The sequence below is a fragment of the Adiantum capillus-veneris genome, chromosome 10 (genome assembly GCF_014529385.1).
Source record: "Adiantum capillus-veneris isolate H3 chromosome 10, ASM1452938v2, whole genome shotgun sequence".
Taxonomy (NCBI): Eukaryota; Viridiplantae; Streptophyta; class Polypodiopsida; order Polypodiales; family Pteridaceae; genus Adiantum; species Adiantum capillus-veneris.
In genome coordinates, this window is record NC_140940.1 from 52,584,155 (window position 1) to 52,601,951 (window position 17,797).

A 17,797-nucleotide genomic window follows, 5' to 3' on the forward strand; every position below is an offset into this window, starting at 1 on the left:
GCATGTCGCATCCAACTTCTGCTATGCCTAGCGCCACACCTATGAACTATGGACCGCCACATGGCACAACCCCATACTAAACGTGGAACCCAAGGGCTTCTTATGCGCCAAGCCCAATGCCAATACCTACTCCACATGTAGTCTCTGGAGCACCTTCACCCACAGTGCCTGCTCACTTAGGTGACTTGGCAATGTTTTCTCAAGCTATTGGTCGATCTATTGTTGAGAATATGCGTAACACGCCTGATAGAGATCCTAGAAGTAAGGCAGTACAAATATCCAAGCTCACACAAAAATTTAGTGGAGACGGGGATGTGAGAAAGCATATGGAAGTGTTTAAACAAATATGTGATTCTCTAGGAGAACACAAGGACCTGCATAAGAGTAATGATTTAAGCCTAACCTTAAGTGGAAAGGCAGTGGATTGGTATAGAACCCTAAGGGTGGAAGAAAAAACGATTTACCCTACTCTTAGGAGACTGTTCTTGAAAGAATACATACGAGAGAGAGTACTTTGGGGTGTAGCCTCTCAGCTCCAGAAAGCGCAACGAGAGGAAGGAGAGTTGGTGAGAGACTTTATTAGTCGCTTGAAGCATTTGAATTCTCGTTGTAATCCAAATGAGAGCTTCAACAATAACCAATTGCTCGATAGATTCATTCGGGGATTACGACATGAGGATATCTACAATGGCCTAGTCATTAGAGGTATCACCACTTGGGAAGCAGTCACCACCAATGCGATCCAATTGGAGGATAATTTAATGATTCAAGGAGAAAGAGTGTCTGTTGAGCTTAAATCTATTAGCTCGCAAGCACCAGGACATCATCCAATGACCCTAAAGCCTATTGCTAAGGAGACAAAGATATCTGAGATGACTTTAGCAGATCTCACCAAGGCTATTCAAGAGAGTGTTAGAGACAATCGTGCTCCGCAAAACAATCATATGTATCCAAGAAGGGAGCAACAATGGTGCTCAGTATGCTATGGACCGCATAGTACCAGTGAATTCCCTACTTTTAGAGTAAAATTCAATGGGAACTACAATGCCTGTGGGAGGTATGGTCATCAAGGTAAGGATTGCATAGTATTTAAGCGCACAATGGCCAATAGACCAACCTTAGCATGGACAAACACACCTCGAGTGCCTGCATTGATGACGGTCCCACCTCTTGAACAAAGAGCACAACACATGGTACCTAGGGCCCAAAATGTTGTCCAAACAACACCCTTACCACCTCTAGTGCTAGGACCGCAACCACCACATCCGAGAATCACTTCTGTGAATCAAGTGGGTTGTGAGTCATCTATTGCTTTTTTGGAAGGTTGTGAGGAAGATATAGATCCTAATATTGCCTATGGGATGGATGTGCTTGAAGAAAGTCAACAATACTACATGGAGGACTATTGGGGACAAGTCAAACTTGTATATCAAGTAGATGCTCTTGCAGCAAGAGGCCATAATCTCAATTACAATGCTAAGAGACCACCTCTTCAATGCTATGAGTGTGGAGGTCCACATCGTGTAGCCGAGTGTCCTATTAGGCTACAAAAGAACGCCACACTAATGCAAACCAATCAAGCGAGCACGTCTACAATGCCGATACTCATGTGTAATTGATGTGGCATAGATCATTTGATTGCCCAATGTCCAAATAATCCAAATGCATCGAAGATCACGCCATTAAACTTGATTGAAGTTACCGAGGAGCCATTACACCTGTGGTACTAGTAAACGTACTCACACGATCGATGCTCCAAAAACAATATTATATTCTTGAGGAAAGAGACACGCCATCAATTGCCCAATCTTAGAAAAAGAAGAAAACACGAAGGAAGAGATCGCAAAAAGCAGCGAAGTCAGACCCCGGTTTGAAGACCAACATAGGGACTGGTGACGACCCCGTATATATGAATGATACTGAAGAAGATTCCGATTCAGGTGAAACCATGGAGACCAAAACGACCACTAAGATATAAACCAACAAGGAAGATCTTCACGAGCAACAATGGCTAGGATCCAAGAAGAAGATAGGAACTTATCCAAACCCTACAGAGGAGATCGAGCGAGTCAAGTAATTAAGGAGTTTGGTAGAAGATACCCAGAGGGATCTAGAACCAGCACCTAGGCAGATCCAGACTATAGACACCGTGTTCCCTACGCAACAAAAGCCTCACAAGACCATAGACCCTTAGCCATAGCTAGTGTCATCCAAGAAGAAAGTGACTTAAAGTCAAAGTGGGCATACTCACTTCTTGATGGAAAGAATGTTTATAGAGGGACTACTTGATCCTATCGAAGAAATGGAGATCCCATCTTCCCCACGTCAAGGGACTCAAGGCCAAAAGGTGTCGTTAAACATTGCCAAATTGATGGATTTCATGTCTTCAAAAGTGAGAACCACCATCATGTCCAAACTATATAAAGACCCTGAGCTAGTCTTAGCTCTTTGAGACTTCCTCAATGTAGAACTAAAGTTTGGGCTACCACAATTTTCACACATGGATGGAGCTGGGGAGATGCCAACAGAGGAGGAACACTTAGATCCTCAACCCAACCTAGATGAGAACCTTGTTATAGAAATACCTGTTAACAAGTTGGGACAATACTTTGAGGGTGATAAATCCAATGCGACCATACCATACCAATCACTACTAAGGGATTAACTGTGAAGTGAATCCTTGATGGTGGTGCTGGGGTTAGCATTGTGACTAAAAAATGCTGGGAAACTATGGGAAGACCTCACCTTACGACCACAACCATAGTAGTGAAGATGGCCAATGGGTCTATTGTTAAACCTATTGGGATGCTAGAAGATCTCAAGATCAAGGTCTTTGGACATAAAATAAGGATTACCTTCATTGTTATGGATTTCTCCAAACACACTATGGTATCGGAGATGATCTTAGGACGTCCTTTTATGAGGGAAGCAAAAATGGTGCATGACTGGGACTCCCCCCTTCCTGAGCCTCCACCTCCATTAGCATTGCCCCTTATCGTTTTTGCATCCATGTTGTCTGCTTTGATTGTGATTAATATTCAATGCATTTGCAGAGTATCAAACATTAATTCAAGGTAATTTTTTATCATAATCACTTGTCTAGGCTAAAAATCAAGCAGTTCGACTAAGCTAGTTTGACCAAGCTAGGCATTAAAGATCTTCTCTTAATACCATGGGGGATGCTTTCATAATAATTAATGGTTACTTAGGTTCTTAATCCGATTTAGGCAGCATTGTGTGAAATGTACTAGGGCTTTATAGTGGGCTTAGTCCCTATTGACCTTTAGCTTAAGTATTATAAAGGGAGTTTACTAGTGTGATGAGCCTGGGGAGGGTAACAATGTATATGACCCCCCAAAATTACAAAATTAAAATGCTGAAAATGAACAAACAAAAAATCAAAGACTTGCGACAATGTAAAATCTTAAGCTGGAAGAGAAATCTCAGCTTGATTTGGTACTTCACTCACATGTATCGCCTATGGTACTAGAGCCCTAGAGGTTCCCAGTGTGGGCGCTTTTCCTTGAAAAGCAAAAAACCCAAGGCATACAAAATAAGCACACACATCAAAATTAAATCACTGTGAAAAGACTTTGGGGGGTCAAAGAAAAGGTAATCAGTCAGGCGATGATTTCATGAGAAATTCCTTTTATCGTAGCTTAACTACAAGGTCTTCTAGGTATAGCCTCTAGTCAGCCCTCGAACATGAAATACTTGGCTCTCACGATTAAATAACTTAATTGACCAGAGAAAATTAAGAAGCTTACCCATGGTATTAATAGTCGATCTCTACTACCTTTCGACCGTTAAATTAGCGATCCCAGACTTGTTTAATTTTTACCTTTAAATCTGTTTATGCATTTGATTATATTGAAATTTAATGTTTATTGCTGACAAATGGTTTAAAATTCTGTTACCAATCAATTTGTCTGCCTAAAATTGCTATGCTTTTTAATTGTATATGAGAATGCAATTACTATGCCAATGTTGTTTGATTTTGCAGGGACATTCATCTCAAATGCTCTTCCACCTCGACGAACGCGTTGAACCTCAATAGCTTCCGAGGACGGAATCTACATCAGGAAGGCGGGCATGTTAACCCTCACGGCTCACGAACACCCTATCACCTACAACGGATGTTGTATTATTTACTTGCTAGAGTCAGGTAACGGGCTTGTCGGTCCAATAGGAAAAGGGTAAGAGTGATTGCTGATGAGAGGCGCACTCTAACTGGAACATTCAAGGGATTAGTTGGCTAAGCATGGGTGCCCAAGTGTGAATGGGGCGAGCACATATAAAAGTCAACTAAACCTAAAATTCACTCATTCTCTCATTTGTGCAATAGAAGAGTTCTCTTGCTCCATCTCCATCTTCTTCTTCTTCATCTCCTTGTGTGTGTGTGTGTATGCGGGAGAGAGAGAGAGAGAGAGAGAGAGAGAGAGAGAGAGAGAGAGAGCGTGCGGTTGAGCATTGAGACGATGGCATGGCGGCGGCAAAGCGGTTGAGCGTGGCGTCTCCTTCTTCTTTGCGGCAAGGAATCCTCCACGACAAGAAGCGTAGAGCGGTGAGTGACACACCAACGCCATCTTTGAGCTTACTAGTTTAGGATTGTTGTGTGCTTGGATCCATTTGTGGCTCGCACACAGTGTATCGTCAAGTTCCTTGCATTGACACGTGCGACATACGTGCACACCAAGGTACACGTCTCAACACGAGATCAACCCCTTTCATGTACAAGACATCACCAATCAATTTGTACCTGGATGCTCTACGCACAAATCCATACTTCTTAGACTTCTGAATGTCCTTCAATATGATTCCTGTTGTTACCAAAAACTCCTCTTCTTGAGCCAAACTTTCCCGGCCATGATAAAGAGGTAAATTGGTCCTCAACACAAATAGCTTCCCAATCATACTTTGAGCTGCTTCATGTGCCTCTCCATTTAGAGCACGTTTAATGTGTCTAATGCTCCATGCTTCAAACTTTTTTAAGAGGACTTTAATTCTGAAACACATTTCCTTCAATGAGGTGTTTTTGCTCTTCCACACACCCAGCACTTGCTTCACAACTAACAAGGCATCACCTTTTATGCTCAACCTTCTAATTCCATGCTTCAAACAAATGTGTAATCCGGCTTCCAACGTAGCATATTCAACCTCATTGTTACTATGCGCATCCAACTTGAACCCTCTTTTGCAAACTAACTCCCCCTCTGGATCGTAGAGTGTTTTACCCCCTGAAGCCGCATCATGGATCTTTTCTGTATGATCCATCAAAGAACAACACATGTGCATTGCTGATCTGTGGCACTTTTACGACTACCCTTCTCACCACCTCTTCCTTAACAAGAAGGGGATTCTCCTTGTAGGTCAACAAATCGGCTAGGGTAGCCCTTGTACTGTCTTCCACTAAAAAAGAGAACTCAAACTCTTGCAACTCAATTACCCATTTCTTAACCACATTTGACATGTTAGTGCCATTAATTAACATTGGAAAAAAGACATAACTCGTAAAGAAAACAAAAGGTCGTGGTAGCAAGTAATGATGACATCGTCGACAAGAAAATATTACACTGGCCATCACTAGCTCTACTTCTGAGAATTTTCTCTCTGCTACCAACTTCACTCGGCTTGCACAATACACTGGCCTCATATAATGGCTGCCCTTCCCCTTTTGCAATAGCATGGCTCCAATGGCATCATCCCCTACTGATGGATATACATAAAACACTTGCTCCCAATCAGGAGCCTGCATGGATGACAGCACCTCTTTCACCTCTTGAAACACTTCTTCACACTTGTCATCCCATTGTAATGGATCATGCTTTGCCACTTGTTGTAATGGATAAAGGAGTTGTGAAGACAATGGAATAAACCGCGCCATGTACTTCACTTTCTGTATAAAGGTTGCCAATTGATTTGTACTCGTAGGTGATGGAAGAAGAATAATAGAATTAACCTTGTCTGGATCAGCCTCAATGCCATTTTCTGACACCGTGTGGCCCAATAACTTCACCCTTGGTTGTGCTAGATGACATTTCTTGGGATTTAGTTGTCCTCCAGATTCATCATATCGAGACAATACCATCTGCGTTCAGTCCTACTGCTGTAGACACAGAAGTCATCCATAAAAGCTTTAACACAACTACCAATGAATGGTGCCAATACCCAATTTGCTCTCTCTTTATAAAAGGATGGTCCATTTGTCAACCCAAATGGCAATACCTTGTAGCAATAACAGCCCCATGGCGTAATGAAAGATGTCTTTGTTCGATCTTTAAGAGCAATCTTCAATTGAAAATAGCGTGAAAAACCATCACACACACTATACCTCTCATAACTTGCCACTGAATCCAAGATCTGATCAATGAATGGAAGAGGATATGGGTTCTTCTTAGTGGTTGCATTTAAGGGTTTAAAATCTACACAAATCCTCCACTTCCCATCCTTATTTGGACTGACTACTACTGGACTCACCCATTATGTGGTCTCCACTGGGACTATGAACCTTGCCTTCAATAACTTGTCCACCTGTTCCCGCAAGGCTTCCATTTGCTCTTGACCCATCCTTCTTAGCCTTTGCAACACTGGATTAGCACCTTCCTTCAGTTCTATATGCATCTCTTCGCCCTTGAACCCTTTGATCTCTTCATATGAAGTAATGAAAAAATCAAGAAAACTAGCCAGCATGTACAAATATATCTCCTTCTCCATAGCTCAGAGATTTCCACTGATCATTTGTGTCATCAATTCCTGCTTCTTTGACAATTAAACCTTGGTTTGCATCAGCCCTTCAATCACTTCATAAGGCCCTTCACTTTCATCTTCAACCTCATTTGCATATGCAACTAAACTAGACTCCTGGGTTCCTTTGTCCATCAAAAGAAATGCAACATCAACATCCTCATCACTGTTGGTAGTACTATCACTGTCCTCATCAGACACTGTGGAATAGTCTTCATAACTAGATTCATCCTCATCTTCATAAAGTTCCTCCAATATTTTGCTTGTGTCCATATTATATAGCTCTTGGCACATGTCTTTCCATAGAGGCTAATCGTACCCCGTCTCCAATCTTGAACAGCTCCCATTGTACGTAACCATGGTCTGCGCAGGATAATAGGATATGCTCCCAACCCCTCTGGCATCACATGAAAACCAACCATCAACTTTTCATCATACGCCTCCACTTCTAAGCTCTTTACAACACCCAAACATTTTACTTTTTGATGGTTTGCCAATCTGATCTGGAAGGCTGACACCCCAGTCACTGTGAGACCCATCTTCTCAACGCATGAGTGTGTTATAACACATATTTGGGCTCCACCATCCACATAACCTTGTCCTAGATTTTGTCTTTTGTGCCACACATCTACTATTGGGCAAATGTCTGGTAGCTCGTCCATTGCCAACAATTTTACTGAACCTCTCTCTGTCTCTTGTCCATTGGGTTAACCATCCTCCTCCACTGTCGCTTTAGCTTAGGCACCATCTCTATAAGCTGCCCAGAAGTAGCATCTTCCTTCCTGCTTGTCAGATCCTCCTTCAATTCATAGCTTAATTGCCCATTCTCTAGTGGAAAATCTGAAACATGAAACTTGCGACGAGCCCTCCTTTTCCTCTTGGCCTTGACATCCTCCCCTTCATGGCTCTTTCCCTTCTTCTTACTAGGACCTGGGGCACTTCGTCATTCCTTGTCCTCTGTGATCCTCTTTCCAATAGGGATCACTAATGTATCCTCTAGCTTTGATGCCTTCTCCAAGGTGACTACAATGATCACTGTTTGGCGGACGAAGCAACAAGCGGCCGTTTCCAGAAGGATCATATTTTTTTGAGAAACCATTGTAAAATTCTTTTGTAAAGAAGAATCTCTAAGCCAGGAATTTGTCAAAGGATGTATGATTATTCTTATGGGAGCAATTGTATATTAGAGAGCCAGTTAGAAGTTTGGGAGCTTATGGCCGGACAAGCTATTTTGTAAAGACCTAATCTATAAAGGTCATTTTTTGTAAGTTTGAAGGGAATATTTTGCAAGGAGAAATGAGAAACAGTGTACGTTTGAGAGCTCCTTCTTGTTCAAACTTGTAATCTTCGCCATTGCGGCTACGGTAATCCAAATTCAGATTTGATTATTGCATCGTGTTCCTCTCATCTTGCTCTTTCATTCAAGAGTAATCATTCAAGATTCGGTGTAGGTTTTCAACTACAAGTTTGAGGACCTTAATCGCTGTTTTGAGTGTCCCACCCACAAGCGAACGGCCAAGCAAAAAGTACGAATAAAATTTTGGTCACAATTCTCACCAAAATTGTCAGCGAACCGAGAGCTGACTGGGATAAAAATCTGCATTCAGCTTTATGGGCATATAGAGTATGGAATTCAAGCGATTTTACCACTTGAATTCCTTATTTCCACGCTTCGAGTCGCTAAACAATTAGAATGGACGGACCATGAATTATCCAATCAGGTGGATGTCCTCGAAAAACTGGATGAAACTAGATTGAGAGCCGTTGCATCAATCTACGCACAAAAACGAAACATGAAATCATTCTTTGATCAACATGTTATTAGCAAGGAATTTTCTACTAGGGATTACGTCTTAATGTATACCCTGAAACAACATTCCCGAAAACTCAAAAAGCGAGGAAATAGACCCTATGTCATTCATGACATATCATCTAGCCATGCCATTAAACTTGCGACATTAGAGGGAGAGGAAATGCCTAAGTGGATTAGTGGTTGCAGACTAAAGAAATACAACATACCACTCACCACAGAGATGCTTGCCAAAATACACGAAGCGAAGGAGCGCAAAAACAAAGCAAAGGAAACAAAAGCTCAAGCGCAGGAGGAGGCCAAAGTCAAGATTTTAAAGAGAAAACAAACCTTACAACAACAAAAACTTCCTCAAGTAGCAGATTCGGTTCAAATTCCCTTGTCTATAATTCAAACTGATGAGCAATGGGAAATAGGAATCGATGTTCGCATCAATGTCAGACTCCCGCATGGTAGATATCAACGAGCATTGATTGACACAGGAGCAAGAGTCAATGCGGTCAACTTCTCCACTTACAGGATGCTTACAAATGAACCCCTCGTGCAATCCACACGTGATCTACAAGCAGCAAACGGTGCAACAATGCCAACATTGGGGATAGTAAACTTACCAATCAATCTTGATGGAAATAGTTGTCCTCATCAATTTTTCATAATGAAAGACGAAGAAATCAGAGAATCAATATGCTTGGGAGTTCCATGGATGAGAACGTACAATGCAGTCACTGAATGGCCAGAACATGCGTTAAGGTACACACACGACTCTAACGTGTACATGACTCCATTCTCCAAAACAGATCACTCGTGGCCGAGCATCCCCATCGACAAAAAGCAACCGGCTAATCAGCCAAATACACCACCAAAGGTTATTCAAAAAGTATGGATAAAGAAAAGTTTGCTGACCAACAAACCGAGAAAGATATGGCTACCTAAGGACAAACTTCAGACGGCAGCAACATCATCTCAAAGCCCTTCAGAAGCTACTCCAAAGTGGAAATCGCAACCAAAACTGGAGAAAACTACAGATTCGGCGACAGAGCTTGAAAGCAAACCCAAAACTCAACACAAGAAGCATGAACCTCCAAAATGGCACTGGAAATCTGTGAAAACTAAAGCAGAATTTGTAAAGATGCAACAAACCGCATACAGATGGGTTCCAAAATTAATTACCATCACAATACCCACAATCAAGGAAAGAGCAATTCTACTGCAAGCTCTTCTGTTCCATAAACAGCTACCCTCACCACCATCAAAAGCCACTGAAAACTACATTCAGTTCCCGCATCTTTCACATCACATTGTTACCCAACACATTGTCTCAAACATCAGAATAGGGCCACATTACACGGCCATGCATAGACACAGATTCCAAAACCCATGCACATGCACCCAACCTTCGTCCAGGACAACTCGGACAAGTAAGGGGGGAGTAAACACCGAAGCATCAAGATAAGGTTATCAAGCATGGAAGATATGAAGCTAATCTAGAGATGATCGAATTTCAACCTTGATAATCATGATTACATTTCGCCAAAATCACATCAAATGGTCATACGACGCCGGAACGACAAGCGGTTCGACCCACAGATGGTATGCAGATTAAATCGGGATCAAAGGTGAGGAAAATCAGCCCTGTGTCACGAAAATCTCGGGAATATATAGGCCAGGTAGGCCAAACTCTAGCTCATTGTTCATTTTCACCTTTTGAGAGAGAAGGAGAGAGTTTTTGACCTAGAGCAAGCTGCCACGGTTCTACCCCGTACGGACAGTCGGAGCGAGCATTTCACACCAGATTTCACAGGTATGTTTCTTATCAAGTAAAGATCAAGTCTGTTACGCATGCAAGCGCGAATCTTTGCACAAACGGGGGAAGGGATCTCAACGAGGTCAAGGGCCCTTAGAGGCATCCAAGCAAAACTTTTTTCAGGCACATAAGACATCAATGTGCTCCCTACAAGGTCAGGAACAAAGCCATATGGTCAAATCACAAATTGGTGGTGGTACACCAATCACAATCGGTGTACCTCACTGAAAAAACTGGGACAGAACATGCAAAACACCTCCCCTCAGCCTCGCCTACAATCTGCTGGTATCAAAATCAATTTTGGCCTCCATGGTACGATCGTGATCGGTGCCCCCAGATGCAGGTTTTGCAATTTTTGATTTGGCCCAGGCTTGGAACTCAATTAAAAGTACGCACTCTTGAATTTTCAAGGAAAATGCACAAATTTTGCTCATGGAATGAGCCTAATTTGCCAAACACAACAGAAAAGGGAAAATTTGACCTACAACTACCAAAATCCGGTTGAAAATAATGATGGAGGGTCTGAAAGGTACACTCGTCCGACTAAGGGTCAGAACAGTTGTAGAAAACCTCGAATGGATCTCAGTATCTCCTACAAGTACAGATATAGTCATTTCAGTCTCGAATGATCACACCAAGATGGAATTGGAGCCGAGCCAATGCCAAAAACCAAAAGGTCACGTAAGGATGTTCAAGCATCACATGGATATCCAAGAAATGCCTGAAAAATGCACAAATCTGAAAAACCTCCTAAGACAGGGTATAAAGTGCCTGATAAGGTCAAAATCAGACAATGGAGTACGATGATGGTAGCAGAACCTCATCGAAGTAGTGGGAGCTCTAAAACTTAACTTCAACTAACTCCAGGATCCAACCAAAGTTCATCAGGAAAACCCAATATGGTTAGACTTAGTAAAATATGGTCAAACAATGAAGAATTGCTCTAATTTGTTCATTTTAAGTACAAACTTGGAAATAAATCATCAGTGGGCTAGGCAGGCATAGGGGTTCATGACCATCTAGTTTTCACCTAAAAAAGGCCCAGAACATCGATCGCGATCGGTGTACCTCAGCTTCAAATTTTGACAAAAACCTATCATATCCCTTGCATACATCTTGCTCAAGTCACCAACCAAGTTTCAAGCCATTTGGACATCAAAAACTCATGAAAAGTCAGAGTCTAGTCCAAAACTCCCTTGTAACCCAGAAATGGGACCTGTAAACTCAAAAGTGGTTCAAATGACACATAGAGTGGACCAAAATGACCCTCCAACTATCAGCAACCCACTCATGTGATCAAATCTAATTTTGGCCTCTGTACTACGATCGCGATCGGTGTACCTCAACTCTAGAATTGGCTCAGATTTTAATCAGTCATAGCTCTAGTCTTCCTAGTCCCACTGGTGAAATATGGACAAGAATGGATGAAATTTGTTCAAGTTATGATCAGTTTTAACTTTTGAACTTTTTTTTACTAAAAGTCTAAATGCGATTGTTGCGAAGGCAAAATCCTGACAGCTTGTGATTCTCTTGATAAAGAATGCCTCACCAAAAGAAAGAAAGGTAGTGGACAGCAGCACCATATGAAGTGGAGGAGCTCGCTACAAATGAAAAGGCTCACATCTCGAATGAAATACTTGCTCAAATCCCTGCCGACATATTCATCTCAAAGTTTAAGGATGTTGATGGTGACTTGGTAAAGACAACTATCATGCCACGAGAGATATGGAACCTCCACCGAAGACCGGAGGTGATAGAGGCAGTGCGAGCAGTACACTTGGAGCAATTTTTCAGATTACAGCCATGGGGAACAGATTTTATGAGTGCCCACGAGCTCATGAGCTCGATACAATATGATGGGCAGGCAATGCTCACGAACAAGGATGGATCAAAGGTGAAAGTAAAGATCACGAAGGAAATCATCAATGAAGCTTTACATTTCCTCCCAGGGCAACACGATTTGCTGGCAAAGACAAAGTCACTGGACAATGAGAAGGCATTCGTCAAAGCAAAACAAATACAAATACAGTGACATGATATACGGAGAACTGGAATTGCCGATGCGATTGATCTCCCAGCATTTCGGAGTACAAAAGCCTCGCCGCTACACCGAGCCAATCCTGCACATTGCCGTAGTCATGGCTCTAGTGACGGCTGAAAATAGAACCATTCGTTGTGACTATGGTTCTTACATTCTGGAGAACCTGATTGAAGCAAATTTGAAAAGCTCGGCAAAAAACAAAAGCTACATGAATGCAGGGCCGATGCTAACCAAAATAGCATACCAGGATTTGGGAATGATTGAAGATTTGCCAGCTGCTAGTTCTCAAACAGCACTGATCTAGGAAGCAAAGCTGGTTGCTCATTCCGTAAGGACGACCCTCGGCGCGACATCATCGCGCTCAGAAAAGGCCACCAACAAAAGCTTGAGTGATGAAGAAAAAATGGAGACAGATGATGAAGGAAAATTTTAAGAGTCTAAAGACAAAGGGCCATCAGAGTTTGAGGAAAGCGAGGAGGAAGACTCCACAAAGCCGCTAGAGAGAAAAAGAGGGGAGAGAAGTGCAGTACCGCAGTCGAACATGCAAAAATCATATGCAGAAGCTCAAAAAAGAGTCGAGGAAAGAAGAACCAAGTTAAGGGCTGATAGACAGGCTAGAGCGGCTGCAACACAACAGGCACAAAAAAGAAGATTCAAAAGGGAGAGGCAAGAAAGAATAGATAATGCAACTCGCATACGCGCGGAGAAGCAAAGTTTAGAAGCAGAGCAAAAGGCTGTGGAAGTGGACATCTCTTCGCAGTCCACTGAAGGAACGAAGGAGAAAGACGCGGCTCATGAAACAAACCAGGCAGAGCATCTAACGAAGATCCAAAGACAAAGGAATTTGGAAGCGCGAAGGGCGGCGGATCTCACTCGCCAAAGAATCATCAGGATTCTAAAGAAAAGAAAAGTGGAAGCATCTGCTTCACAAGGGAAGAGACTTCAAAAAAGAGGCACGTACAAGAAGAATTAAGCCCACCTCCTCCCTCGCCCAAATCACCTCCTCCTTCGCCAAAATCACCTCCTCCTTCGCCAAAATCTCCTCCTCCTCCCCCTTCTCCATCAAACAAAAAACAGCCAACTTCTCCCCCTTCAACCTCACAAAAGGAGTTTATACCTCCTACAGAAGCATTCGGATACCACGAAGCTTGCCAGGAAGTGGCTGGTTTTGATTATAAAAAAACTCTTTAAGAGAATTGGAACGACAATTCAAGTGTCAGCACGTGGTGCTAAGTGAAAAGGAAAGGCAGGTACAAGAGGCCCAACAAAAGCAAACATCTGGGCAAGAGGATTTAGAAAGCCTAAGGGCGCAACTGGAGCACATAACGGAGGAGAGAGACCTTGAGCGACAACAGGCTCAGTCTCTCATCAAAGACTTGGTGGACGTCAGGACAGACTTGACAGCCAAAGAAAAGGAATGCCAAGAAGTGACGACAAGAGTACAGAGAGCAACAAAGCAACTGGCCTACGAGAGCGCAAGATTTCAGAGGCTTAGTAGTTCATACAATACTGTCAAAGGCACTCTGACACTTTGACAGCCAAAGAAAAGGAATGCCAAGAAGTGACGACAAGAGTACAGAGAGCAACAAATCAACTGGCCTACGAGAGCGCAAGATTTCAGAGGCTTAGTAGTTCATACAATACTGTCAAAGGCACTCTGACACTTTGACAGCCAAAGAAAAGGAATGCCAAGAAGTGACGACAAGAATACAGAGAGCAACAAAGCAACTGGCCTACAAGAGCGCAAGATTTCAGAGGCTTAGTAGTTCATACAATACTGTCAAAGGCACTTTGACAACTTTGATGGCGAATCAAGAACCTGCTGGGGCATTGGTCTCCACATCTGACGATGCCACAGTAGTGAACACTATAGCAGCACTAAAAGCAGAGCTAGAGCAGAAAAAGCTTCAAAGATAGCTGCTCATATCAGGAATGGTGGCCCAGACGGCGGCAAATGAGCTAAAGTTAAAAGAAATTGAGCAGCAACTAGCTCAAGCAAGCACTGAACTACAGATTCAGAAGCAGATCGGTGACACGCTGCTAAAGGAAAAAGAAGATCTACTTTTTCAATAGTAAATCAAAGCAGACAAAGCCCAGACTCAACCACAATTGCTGCCCGGACAACAAGCACCAGATTTTCCTGGAACATCACACCAAGGGCAACAGGAGCAGGAATTTGAAGGTCCCGATCAGGACATGCCAGAGGGGCCAACAAAGGAGTACATGCTCTATGAAAAGAAGATACTGGAGTCAGCAGCCCTGGCATACTTACAACTAGAAGAGCAGGTGGAAGGATTTGGCCATGAGTACCTCCCGTTTCCTCTCCTATGCCATGAAGCAATTTTGTGGAAAGAAAAGATGCGGCCAGCCTTGCCACGAAACAAAGATGGGGGTTACGAAGGCATTGCACTAACAGCGGAAGAAGCTCAGATGCTTGTCGATGACCACCCCAAGGGGAGACAGAAGTGGTTGGACAAAAGGCCACAGGATCTAACAAATTATCACAATGCTCCTCAACATATACAAATAGATCCTACATTCTTCCCAGTCCCTTGAAGACGCACTTGGAAAGACTTCGCCACATGGAAGGGGTCAAGGCCGCACAAGCTAAATTACCCGGTTTTGACAGCGCAGCAACCCCCTACGGTGGCCTACATGGTCAGCACACTGAATTCAACAGTCACATTGCTGTGGGATGTCCCCGATTTGGCGTGCCAAATGTTAGTAAAGATATCCCGGATGATCGTCACCTGCATCCTGGTGTTTAAAGATAGTGAAGGCGACGATCATCCGTGGAATCTATTCTTGGAAGGACATAGAGGCATCTGCTGGAATCTACAGGATTCACCGCCAAGACACATCTTGATGGCCATGTACTCCAGGCTAATGTACCTACCATCACACTACTTGCAGACATTTGAAGAGGCCTTCATCACAGGATTCTTCGAAATGGATTCAAGGATTTTCCATCCTATGGCGAAGGACCTCAAGGCAAGGTCCGTAGCATACCAACACACCTTATATGAAAATCCATTCAGACAGCATCAAGAAGCCCTAGAAGCCGTCCTGCGAACAAGAAGTTTTTCAGAGACACTTGCTTCATTAGAGCCACATCAACGGCCAAAGCACTGAACATGCACTAGGGCGTGCAAGGATAAGGAAGGGGGGAGTGTTTGGCGGACGAAGCAACAAGCGGCCGTTTCCAGAAGGATCATATTTTTCTGAGAAACCATTGTAAAATTCTTTTGTAAAGAAGCATCTCTAAGATGGGAATTTGTCAAAGGATGTATGATTATTCTTATGGGAGAAATTGTATATTAGAGAGCCAATTAGAAGTTTGGGAGCTTATGGCCGGACAAGCCATTTTGTAAAGACCTAATCTATAAAGGTCATTTTTTGTAAGTTTGAAGGGAATCTTTTGCAAGGAGAACTGAGAAGACAACGTACGTTTGAGAGCTCCTTCTTGTTCAAACTTGTAATCTTCGCCATTGCGGCTACGGTAATCCAAATTCGGATTTGATTATTGCATTGTGTTCCTCGCATCTTGCTCTTTCATTCAAGTGTAATCATTCAAGATTCGGTATAGGTTTTCAACTACGAGTTTAAGGCCTTAAATTGTTGTTTTGAGTGTCTATATGCGTGTTTTATGTTGTTTTGACCCTAAGAGGGGCTTTAGGGACCCTAAAACGACCAATTAGGATCACCTGTTTGCTGTTTTTGCTGACTTTGGGACGAACGATCGCAATCGTTGTACCTCTCTAGAATGCTGTGATAGTGATAGGATATGTTCCTGATAATCCTCTGTAGCTTCCCTTCAAGTTACGTGCGATTTCGATATGATTTGCATGGTAAACGGGCGTGAAGGCTGAAGAACGGTGTAGAAGGACATGGGCAGATTGCTTGGCGGTAATGCGTTTGATTTACTTGTAGAGTTAGTAGTTGCATTTTCGAGTTCACTTCATTAGGATTGACACCCTAGTGAGTTTCCATGCCTTATCCGAGTCGCTTCCCCTGTATTGATAAATATGTTGATGCTTGAGAGCTATGCTATGGACGTCCGTCGCGGCGACCCGCAAACAATCACTTTTGTCTTTCCCTTTTCCTCCTAGGTTAATCCATTGTTTCCTTCATCTCCCTTAATTTCGATGCCATAATTATTTGACCTAGTTAACACCCGTCTTGGCAATGGATACATGTCTCCCCCCATCCTTGGTGGCTTATCACATTGCGGGCTGATGTGACCCAACTCTCCGCAATTATAACACGTGGGCGTTTGCCTCCAAAACCTACCATTGCTTTGTCCAACACTATTCCTGGGAATTTCTTCACCTCCTGGATGATTTACAAACCTCCCTCGACCTCGATTATTTCCCACTTGACCAAGCATGTTTAGGCTGAGATTCTTCATTAAATCTACCACTTGCCTCATGTCTTGCTTTAGCCCATCATCTTGCACTACTGTAGTGACCCCTACCACTAGTTCATGATAAACCCATGGCATGTGACCTTGTAAAGAGTCCATAGGCTGAAATTCAGACCTCATGATGAGCAAAGACTCCACCCCTAACTGGCTCATTTTCCTCAGCTTCCACTCTTTGTTCCTTGCTACCTCTAGTGCATCTTCATATGTCCTAGGATTATTTAGCTCCACTCTCTAATGTATATTCTCCCAAAGACCAGCCAAGAACCTGTCCTTCTTCATCATATCAGGTGGGGGTACCTGTGGTGCTAAGGCCTTGCACATCTGCTCCCATGCCAATGAAAACTTACGTATGTATGCATCTACTGGCTCACCTTCCTTTTGCACCAAACCTTGTACTTCTTGCCACAATTTGTTAGGATCTTACGTCTTCACAAACTCCACTTCCAATCCATGCCTTAGATTGTGCCAACTCAATCTTACAGGTGGATCAGCCAACACAACTCCTCTTCCAATGCTTTGGACCAAACTCGTGCATCACTCTTCAAACAAATTTGGAGAAGACGTAACATCTACGCCGGGTCATGAATCTGGTTGCTAATACAAGCAACCTCCATCTTTTCCAAAAAGTCTTCTACATCTTCATCACTTCTTCCATGAAACTCCGGATAAGATAAAGCCATGGCTACCCAAGTTACAATGCTTTGAGAACCCCTTTGAATACATGGCAAGAATCCGAAACTTTTGACTGACTCAATCCCCAGAAATTTCAATGGAGCTCAAGTTTAGATAAGGACAAACACATGCACATCAAATGAGTTTTCATAGTTAATCATTGGAACTACAATAGGCAAAGGGCATTCCAGTATCTCTCTTAATCTTCTTGGTCCGAACATAAAGACTATGCGCTGCTATAAAAAAATCTTCCTGAACACATGAACATTTATTTGGATTCTTTGTGTTAAATGAAAAGGAGTG

At 42.9% G+C, this 17,797-nt stretch overlaps 1 pseudogene; it reads right to left on the reverse strand.

Moving 5' to 3' along the window:
• Positions 1–17,797, reverse strand: part of LOC147448848 (uncharacterized) — a 101,928-nt pseudogene that overhangs the window by 24,694 nt on the left and 59,437 nt on the right.